At 45.8% G+C, this 15,604-nt stretch overlaps 1 long non-coding RNA gene across 1 annotated transcript in view; it reads right to left on the reverse strand.

The window, feature by feature from the left end:
* Positions 1–7,429: 7,429 nt before the first annotated feature.
* The window catches only part of LOC138299693 (uncharacterized), a 331,880-nt gene continuing 323,705 nt past the window's right edge, over positions 7,430–15,604 (reverse strand). The window contains exon 5 of the long non-coding RNA XR_011204811.1: positions 7,430–9,126. This is a non-coding gene — a long non-coding RNA (uncharacterized lncRNA). The remainder of the gene's footprint in view (positions 9,127–15,604) is intronic.

Raw genomic sequence — 15,604 nt, forward strand, 5'->3', positions numbered from 1 at the left:
GTGATAATCTTTGGCAGCTCACATTCTAGATCATGTGCGAGAACATCATGGAGCCGCTAGTGTACTGCCAATGCTACTGCTTGCCTTTTAAGAATACTTAAAATTATTGAGGATACAGTGGCAAAATTGCCCAGGTCTGGTCCGGGGCAGCCCCATATTCATCTTGTATTTGTTTTAACGCTTCTGGAAGATTTGTAAGTGTTGGTGTACCATGTGCGGTAGTGTAGAATGCAGCAAACACTGCACCCCAAGTGGCACCATGGTCCACTGAGGGAACCATCCTGAATGGCAAGCACATTGTGAGAATTCTATGTTTATCTTGGGGTCCCGTTTGGGGAAACACTGCCTCAAAACCACTTATTTTTTGTGCTAACCAAAATGGAATTTATTCACTTTTAGTGGGTACTATACCCATAATTGAATGCGCAGGACTAATGCCCGCTGTGGCCACATGTGGTTGCGCTGGGGCAGCCCTTGCTGGGATGGTGCTTAAATTCTGCATTACAAATTGTATTAAGCATCTATATATTTCTATTAAATTAGTATATAGTCGATGTACTTCTGCTACTGGCATTGCACCAACATTTGGTGGTATTTAGGTGGCCAGCTCTGGCCATGTAAGACCGTCATTAGTTAAAGGACCTAATCTAACATTCTGTGGAACATGTGGTAGGGCGCTATCAAGCCAATTTTGGTGTTCTTAATAAGACAGTGGTATTTCTATACACGCACAAGGTCTATTTAGAGCTTGTGCATTTGATGGAATGTAGAGGCAAAATGTGTGTGTATTCCCATCTGATGCTGGAAAAGTGACCCATGAATAGAAAATTACAGTTTTATATGCTTTGTGAGCCTCAACAACAAATGTAACTTCTACTTCCTCATCTGTGAGGCCATTATTTCTTAAATTTGTGGTGAGGGAGCCTCATGTTTGCTTTAATTACGACCCTGTTTTGGTCCGCCATATTTAAAATGGAATGGAGTTGTCCAGAGATAGAAACACCAATTGGGGAATCTTTTTAAGAGTTCAAGCTTGAACCACCTACAGCATCAAATAGGTACTACCTATCTAGCTGAGGAGGGTATTTTCTAATACCACAGACATCAAAGTATAAGGTAATTAGGGTGCCTTTGCATGCAATTAGGCAGAGATACTTGGGAGATCTGTATAGTTAGTGCCTAACCAGCGTTGGCCGTGTCATGTTGCAGGACGCTCATTGTACCAACAAGACTGCTGGATTTTGGGTGGCAGCACCACCAAGCGTGGGGGACTGAGTCTGATCCTTCACGGTGTGACAGCTGATGGCCTAACCCTTTTGGCTAGCTAGTACCCAAGGGTAAAGGTTATTGTGGTAGCCTATCGCATGACACTCTAAGACTTCTCAGGGAAGTCGTGGTGGAAGAGATCATACCCCCTTGTCTCAGTTATACATGTCTCATACTTGCAAAGACAAACAGAGGAATGATTTGGTTGCATTCTATATAAAAAGGCATGAAGTGTGATTATTAGGATGATGAAACACAATAGCATTAGAACAGTGACAGAGGAAGAGTCCACCATACTATCACAATAGTGATTATAAAATCCTTACCTGCACCACTAAGATTCTACATGAGAGCAATAGCAGTGTTAACCCCAATCTGCCCATCTAGTCCCCGGAAAGAACCCAATCCCCATACCTGTACTATAGGTAGAAAAGAGGTCTGTTAGTCTGCTGGGAGTCCTCCCTCATAGATGACGAAGGCGCAGAGTTTCAGCAGAAATTGCGATGACAATGTGCAGCATGAGATGGCAAGCTGACTGGAATGTCCCCTCTAAGGTGATTGGGGCAGAGTGGTGTTTTATAAAAAAACACATTTGATGTTCCAAGAACTGCCCAGACGTGCTATCATGCTCATCTTTGGGTTGAGCACAGGATGAAAATATCATACAAAGAAATTAATAACAAATTTTGTGTGAAACGGCAACTAATAAAAATAATAAAACATTTCCACTAAAATGAAGCTTGTGCTAAAATAATAAGAGGAATAAAATGAAATGCAACTAGGTGAAAGGGCACACGCTGCAGGCCTACAGCTAAAATTATGTGCCCGTGTAAATTCTAAAATAACCCCACAACACTAGAAGTTTCAGATACCACACTCCCCTTGTCCAATCTTGAGCCACTAAAATTAATTGGGCCCAGTCATTCCTCATGTTCTTCAAAACTTTGGGCAGAAGAGGCAGAGGTGGGAAGCCATACATGAGCTGTGAGCTCTGATCCAGGCAAAAGCCATCTTTGAGTGAGACCTGTCTTGGGAACTCCAGCGCATAAAAACTTGGACACTGTGCATTCTCTGCAGTGGCAAAAAGTTTGAAGTAGAGGTCTCCCCATTGTTAGGAGACACCCTGTGCTACCTATGAGTGCAGCCTCCATTTGTGAACCACTAGGCAATGCCAGCTGAGCTCTTCCGCCCTGGTGTTTAAAGATCCTACCAGGTAATGCATGACCAGGGAGATGCCCTGAAGATTCAACTAGTAGTAGAGGCACAAAGCCTCAAGGCACAAGATGCATAACCACGCTTTGGCCTGTTTGTTGCAGTGCCACATGGCGGCGTTGTTGACCATGAGGCCCTGCTCCCCTTCCCCCTTGAGGGACAGAAGGAAGGTTTTCACTGTCAAGTGAAACACGTGCAACTCTAACAAGTTGAAGTGCAGGGAGACATCCAAAGTTCTCTGATCTCCACCACTCCCAGGCGACCTCCCTAACCCAGCAATGATTCATCTGTCACAACCATTAGCTCTTTCAGCTCTGGGTGGGGTAGGGAGCGGGGTCTGCAACTGGTCCAAGTGTGGTACAGTACCACCCCTGCCGATCTTTTGCAGTCTGTTCTGAAACCTGGATAGAATCTGACAGGCTTCCATGGTCCTGAGCCCACTGAGACTTCAGATCCTACTGCCCAAATGTGCCAACTGACATAGTCCACATGCAGGATGGAGGGGACAAGAGGTCTCAGAGCCATTCTCACTGAGACCCAGACCAAAGGTTGAAAAATCGGGATCATAGCTTGAATGTTCTGGACTCTTAGAGGCAGAGGAAAGGCTTGGAAAAACACTGTGTCCAGGATGGCTCCAATCAAGGAGTCAGGTGTGATTTCAGAACATTGATAGAAAACTCTAGTGATGGCAACAGGTTGGCCTTCATATGGAGGTGGCCCATGATGGTCTGAGGTGAGCACACCTTCAGAAACCAGTTGTTGAGGTATGGGAAGACTGGTATTTCCAACTTCCAAGGGAGGTCCGCAGCCACGCCCATCATGGTCGTGAATGCCCGGAGGATACTGGAGAAGGATGAAGGGAAGCACTAAGAGTTGATAGTGTTCATGGCCTACCTGAAACTGAACGTAATGCATGTGGGACTGCAGGACGTGAATGTAGAAATAAGTGTCCTGCAGATCCAATGTCCCCATCCAGTCTACTTCATTCAGGGCAAAAAGTGGGCCAGAGTGAGCATCTTGAAGTTGCCTTTCTGATGGATACGTCTACCTGCAGATTCCTCAACTGTAGAACAATCCCCAGACATCAGAATCGATCCAGGGAACTTCAAAGCAAGAATTTCGCCTGTAGTGGGCGCTGACCTCAGCTGGCACCGGAATGGCATCAAGTGACATGACTGAGCCAATAAAGTACCCACTCCGGAGCATTGACATCAGTTCCCTTTGTTCCATCTCCTTGACGCAGATCTGGAGCTTCACTCTCTTACTGAATTTTCCTCACCAAATTGAAATCAATGTGCAGTACCATTGGGGGCATAGCTTGGTCATTAATGTGGTGCGGAGGGGAGGTGGTGAGTGAGCTTCATATTTTCCAACAATCACACTGGTACATAGGGGGTCATTCCTACCCTGGCGGTCATAGACCGCCAGGATAGGTGACGGAGGAAGCACCGCCAACAGGCTGGCGGTGCTTCTGGGGGCATTCTGACCGCGGCGGTAAAGCCGCGGTCAGAAAACGGAAGCCGGCGGTTTCCCTCCGGCTTCACGCTGCCCCAGGGAATCCTCCACGGCGGCGCTGCAAGCAGCGCCGCCATGGGAATTCCGACGCCCTTCCCGCCAGCCTGGTTCTGGCGGTTTTCACCGCCAGAACCTGGCTGGCGGGAACGGGTGTCGTGGGCCCCCTAACAGGGCCCCACATTGATTTTCAGTGTCTGTGTGGCAGACACTGAAAATCGCGACGGGTGCAACTGCACCCGTCGCACACCAGCAACTCCGCCGGCTCCATTCGGAGCCGGCTTCCTCGTTGCTGGTGCTTTCCCGCTGGGTGGGCGGGCGGCCTTTTGCCGGTCGCCCGCCCGCCCAGCGGGAAAGTCAGAATCACTGCGGCAGTCATTTGACCGCGCTGCGGTGTTCTGGCGGGGGAACTTTGGCGGGCGGCCTCCGCCGCCCGCCGAAGTTAGAATGACCCCCATAATGTTATACACTATCTGACCATAAGGGCGCACAAGAGGGGCTTGAGGGGCAGCGGAAAGGGAGATGAATGCGGATTGGTAGGGGTACTAATTGGAGAAAGCACATTATTATGTAAAATAACCACCATTTTTCCACACCAACCTAGGCTTTGGTCCCTCCGCGACCACACTGCGGGCAGCATGACAATCTACCCTGAGGGGAATACTAAAGGACTACGTGCGCTGACTGGACTCCCTCCGACAAGCACAAGTGACAGACCTGGAATTTCAGATCCTCGCCTTGGAATGTCAGGTGGGTGACACAGACCCAGGGGGGACAAAACGTCTCCTGGCAATAGCTCAGTCGAGTCGGGGGTTCTCCCTTGAGGAGGCAAAGCAATGCTAGAAATCCTAGACCCAAAGAGTCTACAAACAAGGTGATAAGTCTAGTAAATTGCTATACTGGTTGGCAATCCGTAATGTCTCTACTGGAATAGAACCAGCCATCAGGGACACAGCAGACCTCCTTCAGGAGGATCTGATGGAGATTGCCTGCACATTCGCAGCATTTTACCATGACCTTTAAATAATGCACTCCCACTAGTGGTCAAGCATCCTCTTCTCCTGGACATCCCTCAATCTTCCATCCCTAGCCCCCTCCCCTGGGACCTCAACCAGGCTCTTATAACTGAAGAAGGTAATCAGGCCATCTCGGGGCTCCGAACAGGGACATTGCCTGGTCCAGATGGCTTTCCTGACGAATGCTATAAGAAAGTTTGTACTATTTTGACACCGCACCCATTGGCCTTGTATGTGTAGCCGATAAAACAAGGGTCATTGCCCTCTGATCTTTACTGTGCCACCATAGTGGTTCTTGCAAAAGCGGAACTTCCTGTGGACTAGTTCTCTACTATCTTGCTCATCAATGCTGAAATTAAAATCTTTGCCCAAGTTCTGGCAAGCAGGTTGCAACAAACTCTCCCTCATCTTATTCACCCACACCAATACAGCTTTATGCTGGGCAGAAGTACTCATCATTGTATTTGTTAAGTGTAACTGGTCCTTTCTCAGGCCCATTGCCTAGATCGTGACATGGCCCTTCTTTTAGTAGACTTCTACAAGGCCTTTCATACGGTCTCCTGGTCTTCTTAGACACTGTTCTCCTGTGGGCTGGACTTGGCCTACTATTCCGTTGAATGGTGAAACTTCTATACAGCACACTCCTATGACCTGGGTTTGTGTCAACAAAATTCTATCCTCCTCCTTCCCAATCCAACGGGGTACAAAGACAAGGCTGCCCTCTTTCCCTCCTATTGTTTGCCTTAGCTATTCAGCGGCTGGCTCACTTGATCCACTGCGACAAGCAAATCTTGGGCTGGAGGTGTGACACTGGGTTTGAGGATCGAATTGCCCTTTACCCTGAAAACATTCTCCTCTTTCTCACTGATCCTTCGTCCTCCAGTCCTCGCTGCCTGGAGATCCTTTGCCATATGCAGAAGCCTTAGGCCTACGAGTCTATAGGTGTAAATCTTTATTAGTAGAAGTGTCTCGGGACGCAGTGGGACGACACTGGCTCCATGACATACCTCTTAGACCAAACTCCTTCCTTACTTGGGAATCCTTGTGTCTGCCCTCTGGCCTAGACCCTCAACTTTCAGCCCTTGGCTACATCCCTAGATCGAGACATCCGTAGGTGGCACCAGTTATCTCTCAATCCAATGGGTCACAATGCATTATTTAAAATAATGTGCCTTCCCCCGCTATTTGTACATTCTGTCCAACTGTTCTTATATGAGCCCCCGGGGTGGTTCTGTTCCCTGACCTCCAAACTCACTTCCTTTATATGGGTTGGTAAGCTCCATCATTTGGCATTTAAACCCATGCATAAATCTTCCTTAAACGGTGGACTGGGTGTGTTAGATGTCTATGCCTATTATTTATCTGCGCACTTTGTGTCCATATATGAATAGTTTACAGAGGGGTGGGGAAGACCCAGCCTACCGCCTAGAACTCCACCTTACAGGCTTTGAAGGTCTCCTTGATCTACTTTATGGCGGTCGCATAGCCCTAACTTTTCCACTGTGCACCCATGTGGCTGTGATGTGCTGTAGGGCAGCACTGTGCTTCATCTTCTGTGATCACCGCCTGACAGCCCTGACCCTCCTTTGGCAGGGCACCTGGCTCCAGCAGGTGTCCAGCCTTGAAAGATTCGTCCACTGGGACCGTAGAAGGATAGCATATTTGGGGGGCATATATCGAGGGGGGAGCGTTGATGTCCTTTCAAGAATTACAAGATCAGTACACCTTTTCACATACGCAGTTTTATTGCTTTCTCCAACACCAACATGCTTTGCTAACTCATCTTCTCTTAAAAACCCCGCTTCCTGAACTTAGCCTGCTTGAAGTCAAAATCCTCATGGGCCGCATCTACATCTCCTTGATTATTAATGCTCCTGACGACCTCACCATCCTAAGAGAGAAATGGGAGGGCTGGGTAGGCGAACTGTCAGGCCCCTCAGTAACTGATGATTTCCTCCCGCCTGCGTATGAGCCAAATCAGTTATCTGCACATGTCCACCCTTTCCCACTGCTGCATACTGCAGCTGGCCTGGCCAGCCCAACCGGCCTGTGTCCGCTGCATCCTCCCTGCTGCAGACTTTTACCATATGGTCTGGAGTTGCCCTGTGTTGCGCTTTTTTGGGGTTGGGTCATGAACTATCAACGGTTTTGGGAAGCTCCATTGACATGGACTCCAAGATAGTACTGTTGGGTCTTTCGGAGGCACTGGGGAGACCCTGCTCTGAGAGGGCCTTTATAGTAATGGTGTGTATAGTGGCTAAGAGAGATGTCGCTCCCCGGTGGAAACGCCCCTCACCACCCCATTGCAACTATGGCGTAAAGGAGTGGACTGGTGTGCTTGCCAAGAAAAAACAATATACGAGGCATGTGGCTGTAGTGCTTTCCTCTTATTTAGTTTCTAAGCACTAACATAACACAACAGAAATGCACTTCTGAGGTCAAAGAAGACTTTTATTGTTATTTTATTCTTCCCCAACCACAATGTTTATGAATGAATGACGAATTAGTAGCTTTCAAGTCCGCGTTAATCAAACAAAATATATCAGTTTGCAATATACACAGCAGGTTATATTTATAAAATATTGAATGCAAAGCAAAACAAATACTTCACCGTGTAGGAACTATTTACAGCTACATCTTTCTAAGGTCTGCAAGCTGATGACCCCTGTCAGCCGCGAGAAAGAGTGTCATATACCCACACGGGATGCTGGCAGCTGGCGCCAAGCTCCAGCACGAGGTCCGGCAGATTCGAATCTCACTCTCTGCAGCCTGTTACATTCGTTACAAAGGTGTGCCCCCTCCTCTCAGACCCGGGAAACTGAGCAAGCCTTTTGGAGACTGGCCAGGTCTCCAAGACTACTCCTGTTCCCAAGCTCAAGGGAAGAGAAACGACGCCCATGTACTCTCTCTTATCAGGTCTAGTCTACTGTGAGAGCAAAACATCTTGGTTCTCTGGTGCAAAAACACAGCTTGGAAAAATACAGCTTAGATTCTCAACTGCCATGTCTAACTCCACGTTAAAGGCAATGGGCAGCTAACCTAAATATCAAATGCAATGTCATGTTAAAGGCAATAGGCAGCTAACCTAAATATCAAATGCAATGTCTAGTGTCATGTCAAAGCCAATAGGCATCTAAGCTGAATACAAAATGCAATGTCTTATATCATGTCAAAGCCCATAGGCAGCTGAGCTGAATATAAAATGCAATGTATAATATCATGTCAAAGCCAATAGGCAGCGGAGCTGAATACAAAGTGTAATATATAATATCATGTCAAAGCCAATAGGCAGTTAAGCTGAATACAAAATGTAATATATGATATCATGTCAAAGCCAATAGGCAGAATATCTAATAGCATGTCAAAGTCAATAGGCAGCTAAATTGAATACATCATGTCAAAGTCAATAGGCATGCAATGTCAAAGCCAATAGGCGGCTAGACTGGATACAGCATGTCAAAGCCAATAGGCAGCTCAACTGAACAAAACATACCATGTGCTACTGGTGAACATTGAGCAACTAATATGCGCAGTGGTGAAACACAAAGTCATTGGTCAAAACAAACTTTATCAAATGGCAGGACATTCCGCCCTTTGACCAATGAATTTTTGTTTCACATATCTCATATTTCAAACAAACAAAAAAAAAACATCAGCACAAAAAACAAAAACATTATGATCAAAGCAATCCCTGTAAAGCAATAGAAGTGAATTAACACATTGATCTCATAACCTTTCATATCAGATACATCTACATAGAAAAGACTGGCCAAATTTTTTTTTTTTTTTTTTTTTTCTCTGAATGAGTCTCTAATTCAACAGTGTTAGCAATTTAATGTGGCATGAATTCTGCTCATGTAAAGAGGCACGGTCCACCTGAAAGGTTTTCTGGAAGGTAAGCAAAAGTCAGAGTTCCATACGAGAGGGGAAAAAAAAAAAACACAGCAAACAAGTTGAACTTGAACTGAAGGCGCAGTTTGCGCAAAATGGATCCATGGTGCTGGCACTTTACTCAGCCAGGTTCAGGTTGGGGATTCGGTCCCTTCCCCGACCCCACACGCACACACCGGAAGGGGGACCACACAGCGCACTCAGGGACAGTGGCGAAACGTGGTAGGATCTGCAAAAGAAACAAGTATGACTTTTCTTGCAAATAACATTTTTCATTTAAACTGCACCCTTCCTCTTTCTTTCCCTGTTTTATAATCAGCAGGACGTTTTTGAGGCCCTTTGTTATATTTTCTGCAGGTTCTGGAGGATCACTTGGGGCTTCAGCCCACACATCAGCACTGAGGTTTTTATCTGCTGCGCCACAGCTTCCTTTTTCTTGCACTGTCAGAAGGGCTGGGGCAGACTCATTCTTTACCAAACCTCCATTCACTGCACTTTTGTCAATTTGGGCCATTCTGTCTCCAATTTGTATGAATAAATCAGATTCTTTTCTAGGTATCAGCATAATTTCGATTTTTCCTTGGTAATTTGCAGCAATCACTTTCCCTAAAACCTGATCAATTTGCCATTTCTGTCCTGGTAACTTTCCTCTCCCCAACTGCTCTGTGACTGCTTGCATGACAGATTGCTTTTGTGCATGCTGCACAGTTTTTATCAAATCTAGGGGAATGGGCATCTCTCTCATCTCTGCCCACCTGTAAGTGGCCTTTTCACATTTCTGGGGCACCCACATAGCTATCCCCACTAAGGCAGAATTCTGGGTGAACACTTCTCTCTCTGCATTTTTCTCATTAACATCTGCAAGGTAATTGAACCAGTTAGGTGCTAAAACATTATCAAAGAACCAAAAATCAGCATAAAAATGACACATCTCACGTAGCTCTTGCTTTAAAATCTGACACACATTATACAACGCTGTTCCTTCTACGGTGCCAGAAAACAACATTTCAGTCAATGAATCATTAGTAAAACAAACATGCTTTTTATCTTCAGTGGACACGAATTCAAATGGTGCACACAGTTTCATCGGTAATTCTTTTATCTGTGGTACTCTAGCCCTGTCTTGCAAGTACCAGATCCATTGTATGATTCTAGCTAGGGGCACTATTTTCTTTCCTTGTTCTTGATTTACATGTACATCAGTATTTCCTTCTTGCACTGCGCAGAAACCTAAAGTCTGCATTATTTCATTTGCCAAATCACAAGCGCGCAGCTGCATATTATTTTTCACAGTGACCATGTACAAAAGTGTTAGGATTTCTCTCAAATGAGGGCTATTCTTTTTCCAAAAATCAAACAAGCTAATGAAACTCGGGGTGTCTTGCTCTAAAATCCTTAGTTTTACTTGTGCATTTTGCAACGGTAACTCGTAAATCACATTCTGAGCTCTCTCGTCCATGTTATCAGTTAAGGAATGCATTTTATCTGCCAAAAACCCTGGCTCACACGGAAACTCAGTGCAGCTCGGAGCTGTCTTAACCCCCTCATTACTGGAATGGGACAAGAAAGATTCTTCATTTTTATAACTTTCAGCATAATTTTGAATTATCGTATCCTGGCTAATTTGCTCACGTAAATTCCTATTTTCATGTTCCAACTTCCTACATTTCTCCTGCATTTCTCTGTAAGCAGATAAAGGTATCCAGACCTTTCTGTCATCATTACTTCCAAAACACACGTTTTCTACATATATACAACGGGAATTATTTCTCAAAACATTATCAGGCCTTTTAGCTACACATGCATTTTCTTCTGTAATTCCCCAAACAGAAAACAATTCACAGTTTTTCTTAGCACCATCAGGCAGTTCATCAACACATGTATTCTCAGACATGGTCTGCCGTGCTACTGTGATTCTCCAAACAGAAAACAATTTCTGTAATTCTCCAAACAACAAAAAACAATTACACTTTTAAAGTGTGCACTTAGAAATCTACTAACTCGTCAAACCCTTTAATCACCTCTTAATGACCGACCCCACGACTCCAGGTACCAATTGTAGTGCTTTCCTCTTATTTAGTTTCTAAGCACTAACATAACACAACAGAAATGCACTTCTGAGGTCAAAGAAGACTTTTATTGTTATTTTATTCTTCCCCAACCACAATGTTTATGAATGAATGACGAATTAGTAGCTTTCAAGTCCGCGTTAATCAAACAAAATATATCAGTTTGCAATATACACAGCAGGTTATATTTATAAAATATTGAATGCAAAGCAAAACAAATACTTCACCGTGTAGGAACTATTTACAGCTACATCTTTCTAAGGTCTGCAAGCTGATGACCCCTGTCAGCCGCGAGAAAGAGTGTCATCTACCCACACGGGATGCTGGCAGCTGGCGCCAAGCTCCAGCACGAGGTCCGGCAGATTCGAATCTCACTCTCTGCAGCCTGTTACATTCGTTACAAAGGTGTGCCCCCTCCTCTCAGACCCGGGAAACTGAGCAAGCCTTTTGGAGACTGGCCAGGTCTCCAAGACTACTCCTGTTCCCAAGCTCAAGGGAAGAGAAACGACGCCCATGTACTCTCTCTTATCAGGTCTAGTCTACTGTGAGAGCAAAACATCTTGGTTCTCTGGTGCAAAAACACAGCTTGGAAAAATACAGCTTAGATTCTCAACTGCCATGTCTAACTCCACGTTAAAGGCAATGGGCAGCTAACCTAAATATCAAATGCAATGTCATGTTAAAGGCAATAGGCAGCTAACCTAAATATCAAATGCAATGTCTAGTGTCATGTCAAAGCCAATAGGCATCTAAGCTGAATACAAAATGCAATGTCTTATATCATGTCAAAGCCCATAGGCAGCTGAGCTGAATATAAAATGCAATGTATAATATCATGTCAAAGCCAATAGGCAGCGGAGCTGAATACAAAGTGTAATATATAATATCATGTCAAAGCCAATAGGCAGTTAAGCTGAATACAAAATGTAATATATGATATCATGTCAAAGCCAATAGGCAGAATATCTAATAGCATGTCAAAGTCAATAGGCAGCTAAATTGAATACATCATGTCAAAGTCAATAGGCATGCAATGTCAAAGCCAATAGGCGGCTAGACTGGATACAGCATGTCAAAGCCAATAGGCAGCTCAACTGAACAAAACATACCATGTGCTACTGGTGAACATTGAGCAACTAATATGCGCAGTGGTGAAACACAAAGTCATTGGTCAAAACAAACTTTATCAAATGGCAGGACAGTGGCTGTCCTCAGAAACATAATAAAATATGGTGGAAATGGTGTGCTTTCTATGGACTACAGTCATCATGGGTCTGTGGTTTGTAATGACTGTTTTATATACATCTGTGCTCCAGAGTCATTGTGTTATTGATGACTCTGTCAAATTGGATGATACTCAGTATGTAAAATCAATAAAATTGCCGTATTTAAACAAAAACCAATAAAATATTTGAAGTCTTTCCAAACAGCGAGAGGGAGAGAGTGTGTGTCAGTTTTTGTTGGTGTTTATGTAAAAATGTAAAAATACCCAGTGAAATCCAACACTTACCTCCCCATACCAGACTAAAAGCACCTGCACCCAGCTACTTATCACAAGACACATTGGGGTAGTGTAACATCCAAAACACCTCCACTGAAGCTACTCCCCTGAGTACCATGTCTCCTCCCAATGAGTCTGGGTTTAAACCTTGCAGGGTTTGTAAGGGACAGATGTCCATCAGATAACCACCATATTGTCTATGGTGCTTCGGGTCCGACCGAAATTCGAAGACCTGCTCCTTGTGTCTCAGTATGCATCCCAAGGCCATCAAGGAGCAGGAGGCCAAGCTCTTCAAGGCCCTAGAATGACCATTGGTGCTGTAAGCATTCTCAGCACTGTTCCCACTCCCCATCTTCATCTTTGGCTAAAAAGAGGTGAAAAAACAGAAGGAAGGAGAAAAAGAAATCAAAAGATAAGCCTCCTCTTTGCTCTCAGTCTTCCACAGGACCTTCTCCCTCAGAACCAGAGCATGTTGACTTGATGCCATGGATCTTCTGCACAGCCCTTCTCATCCTCCATGCAGACCTCGACTGCTAGACCCTACGGCACCGATTAAAACATCTGTTGAGACACCAAGTTCAGCCATTCCTGAGTTCCCTACTCCAGGATCGGACCTGGCTGCATTCCTCAATGGGATGTATTTGATCTTCGCCAAGGCCCCAATGTCATCTGGTGCTCCTTCAGGCCTGATGGCCCCATTGCATCTACCACTCTTCATGCTTCTTCAGCTGCCATACTTTTGCATTGCAATTCCAACTCCAATACCTTCTTCACATTGCTTTGCTCCACACTCTGCTTCTCTGCAGCCGATGCCATGGACGGCGCCTTGCCGCCTCCACCTCCACTGCTGCAGCCTCCAGCACTGTCACCACCTCTGGTCCAGACACGACGCTGATGACACCATTGCCTGAGGCTGAGCCTCAATTCACCCCGCAGAGAGGCACAGCAGTTACTTGAAGAGGAATCTTATAGATCACGTCTCCATTATATATTTGCACGGATTCTCACCATGTGACATTTCTGAGATGGTGACTTATTTCAGGACGGGCTCAAGGCATGTACCTTGCCAGAGCTGGCTGTGGACTTCCCCACTCGACAATCAATGCCAGAAGTCATATATTTGCATATAGTCATGCTTAATGCCACAGAGGTGTTAGATCTTCAATTGCCAATGACCGAAATGAAGATGAATGTTCTCCCTGAGGTACTCTTGCCCTCATAAGCTTCTTCCGACTCCCTTCTCCCCTTCACTGGTGCATTACTGGAACCTGTCATGGCAGCATGAGTGAAGCCTTCTTCTGCTCCGGTGGTCAATAGGCTTGTTTTTCATCGTTACTCGATTGAGCCTTTCTAGCCATGCACCCTTCCCAGAGAGCTTAGTCATCCAGGATTCTTGTTTGTGGGTCCATTTGGGCAGTGGCTTCCCTACAGTACCCTCTGACAAGGAGTCAAAACATTTGGAGGCCTGGGGCAGGAAAATCTTTTCTGTAGAGTGTAGGGCCTTGAAGTCTCTGAACCCCATCTGCTTTCTCGCTCGCTACAATCATGTCTGGAGGAACATGGCCAAATGATTCTCCATCAAGTTCCTGCTGACATGAAATAATTTTTTCAAGAAATCATCGCAGATCGCCAGAATGCCTCCCAGCACATCATCAGATCTGGCTGGACACCCTGTACTCTGTCGCCCATGCCATGGCTGCCTCTGTAACAGTAATACACCCCGCTTGGCTGAGGACATCCAATTTTTCTTCAGATGTCCAGGCTAACCTACTGAATCTCCTCTTTGATGGTGTCTGCATGTTTGGGGACAAGGCCGACTTAGCGCAGGAGTGGCTCAAGTCATATAAGGTTGCAGCCAGGTCTTTGGGCCTTCAGCTTTCACCTCAACCAAGGATTTCAGGTATTTTGCTCCACTATCACAGCTTCCGAAGAGGCTCATCCTTTTGCTCCCAACAGTAGACACAGGCACTCCAGCAGCCACAGAATCCTCTCATCTGACAATGCAAGGCCTGTGTTAGAGGTAAAGTCTGTGGATCCCTCCTCTTCTCCCTCCTCTGCACCACCAGAAAGCAAGCCTAGTTTGCTTCCCAAAGCCCACACAGAGCCTTTGGGAGGGATGGTGTTCTGTTTTCTTCTGGCTTGGAAGGCCATTACTTCAGACCAGTGGGTGAAGAAAAGGGATACACCCTTCCCTTCCTTCAGGTTCTGTCTCCAATTGAAGCTGTTTGATGGAGTAATTTTCAGAGAAGGAAAAGGATCAGGGTTGTTACCCATGTTACTTCCTAGTGCCCAAAAAGGATGGCGGCCTGCATCCAATTCTGGATGTCAGGAGCCTAAACTTCTTTCTCAGAAAGAAGAAGTTAGAGATGCTGACCCGAAGCTCAAGTTCTACTGGCATTGGAGCTTGGAAACTGGATGGTGTCACTTGACCTGCAGGAGGCATACTTTCACAACCCGATCCTGCAGTCGCATTGGAAGCACTTGCTATTGTGGTGGGTTCTATGCGCTACCAATTTGTGGTACTGCCCATTGGTTTGACATTAACACCTAGAGTCTTTACAAAGATGATGGCAGTGGTTGCCATCCATTCTAGACAATCAGGTATCCCTGTTCCCAGTACCTGGATGATTGATCTCCAAAGCCAGCTCATCAGATGTGATGTTGCGCCACTTGTAGTCAACAACATCTCTACTATTCGACCTGGGCTTCTCGATCAGCGAGCCCAAATCTCACTTGTGGCCCTCACAATGACTCCAGTTCACTTCAGGACACCACCCTTCACATGTCTTTCCTAACGCTACAGAGAGTCCAAGATATCCACAAGATTGTTCCGTTGTTCCACCAAGGCGCTAGAGTCCCTGTCGTGAGTGTCCTGTGGTTCCTAGATCTGCTTCCTTCCTCTTTCACCTAGTCACACACACACAAATACATTGGCACAAGGGCCCTGCAATGGGGTCTCCACAGGCAGTGGCTCAAGTATGGGGGAGACCTCTCAGACTCCATCATGATTTCGCCCAGCACTGCAGCAGAAGTAGCTTGATGAGGGAACGAGGCAAATCTAATAGGATGGCCTTCACTCCCCCTCTGACCATGACTATGGCAGTGACGGATGACACTTTAGGTTTGGGCGCTCACCT

The sequence above is a fragment of the Pleurodeles waltl genome, chromosome 6 (assembly GCF_031143425.1).
Source record: "Pleurodeles waltl isolate 20211129_DDA chromosome 6, aPleWal1.hap1.20221129, whole genome shotgun sequence".
NCBI classification, from domain to species: Eukaryota; Metazoa; Chordata; class Amphibia; order Caudata; family Salamandridae; genus Pleurodeles; species Pleurodeles waltl.